Raw genomic sequence first — 1739 nt, forward strand, 5'->3', positions numbered from 1 at the left:
GGGGGGGAAGGGGAGGAAAGGGGTCGCTTCCCCCCCTCGGCGGATAGGCGGGGCCCCCGCGGCGGTTGGGGCCTGCGCGCCCCGCGGAGCGGCGCGGAGCCTACCTGTATTGTTCGGCGGCCGGCGGAGGCTGAGCGCAGGGCACGACGCGGTCCGCGCTCGCTCGCTCGGCTCAGCCTCGCGTTGGCTGCCCACGAGAGCGGCCTGATTGGCTGCGGGGCTCCGCCGTTTAAAACAGCCTCCTTGCCCCGCCATTGGCCGCGCGCCTCATGAATATGCAGCACCGCCCGCCCCTCATTGGCCGCCGCCGCGGGAGTCATTCATTCAAAAAGAACGGCCCCGCGCCCCCGCGCCAGCAGGGGGATGGTCCAGGTTTGGGGTGTGTGAGGGGGCAAGCAGAGAGAAAGTGGGAATGGTCCCGATTTGGGGATGGAGCGGATGGCACCTGCCGGGATCCAGACCCTGTCCATGAGTCTATAAATGAAGCCGGGAGAAGGGGCCCCAGGAGTAGGGGGAGCAGCGAAGATAAGCTGGAGGGGAGAGGAACAAGCTAGCTGAGGGGGGGAGGGAGAAGATGGAATAAACACAGCAGTGGAGGGCAAACAAGTGGCCTGTGACAGCTCGTCATGCAGCCCTTCTGCCCTAAAGCCTCCGGGCCTGAGCCGTGGGGCAGAGCGTGCTGCTCCCGGCCTGGCGGGACCCCGCTGAGGTCAAGGCTGGCAGCGGGTCCACGCCAGAGAGCAAGGGAAGAATTTTGCCAACGGATGTGATTCTACCAAACCCTTCCTACTGCAGACAGCAAACCAGCACTGCCCCTCACTGACCTGCTTCCACACTTGCCTCGGGCTAAATGCTGCGGGGTCTGACGTTTCACGTTCGCCCGTGCTGTGTTTGGGGGAACATGCGAACAGCAACTCCCAGCTGACATCAGCTTGGCACGGTGCTGTCAAGGGTCCCTTTTGGCTCAACTGGAAGAGAGAGAGAGAGCGAGCTCTTACAGGGCACCTACCACATGGTTAAACTGGCATTGGCGACAGAGACTAGATCTGTTGTTTTAAGGCCAGTGGGAAAAGTCAGATACCATCATGTACTCTGGGCTGGGTGTAATTGCTCCTCTTCATGTAAAAGAGTTGTAAGAAACAGTTACGTTCTTTATAGCACAGATAACTGATAGCAGCCTCCGCCCTGCCCACACGGGCACTAGGCTTCACCGGCTATTCTGCAACGACTCTTGAAGCTACAAACTACGCTTTCAGCATGGCTTTCATTTTAAATGACCAAAAAGTAAATCAGCAATGGGGCAAGAACGGAGCTCATCAGGAAGCCTTTGCTTCCCTACTGCTTCACCAGCACTTCGTTTTAAAGATAGTTGAACTTTCATGCAGCAAGGACAATAGAAAGCGGTGGTGAATTTTAGTAGAATCTGCACAGAACTGCAGAATTTCAGTCAGGGTTTTGGCCATCACACCACAGCCCATCTCCTCATCCACATCCCCCTACCATCCATACAAAACACCGCCAGCTGCATGTTAATAGAAACCTTTCGCCATGCCAGCCCAGGGCACAGGAGAAAGCAAGTATTCTTAGCCCCACTTGGCCCTTGCCCTTATTTATAGGTTCTGAAACCGGAGCAAGAGGCTCCATTCAGAGGTAGTTGTGAGACTTCTCTAGAGACCGTATTTTGTGGAATCATCACAAAATAAAAGCAAACAGCATTCCCTCCTTCAGACCCCCCCCCC

At 56.9% G+C, this 1739-nt stretch overlaps 1 protein-coding gene across 1 annotated transcript in view; it reads right to left on the minus strand.

The window, feature by feature from the left end:
• Positions 1-210, minus strand: part of HMGB3 (high mobility group box 3) — a 4915-nt gene extending 4705 nt beyond the window's left edge. The window contains exon 1 of the mRNA XM_019521637.1: positions 105-210. The gene's annotated coding sequence lies outside the window, so the exon portion shown is untranslated. The remainder of the gene's footprint in view (positions 1-104) is intronic.
• Between the last annotated feature and the right edge of the window lie 1529 nt (positions 211-1739).

Source organism: Gavialis gangeticus, unplaced genomic scaffold (genome assembly GCF_001723915.1).
Source record: "Gavialis gangeticus isolate Ggan-Ray unplaced genomic scaffold, GavGan_comp1, whole genome shotgun sequence".
In the NCBI taxonomy this organism is placed as follows: domain Eukaryota; kingdom Metazoa; phylum Chordata; order Crocodylia; family Gavialidae; genus Gavialis; species Gavialis gangeticus.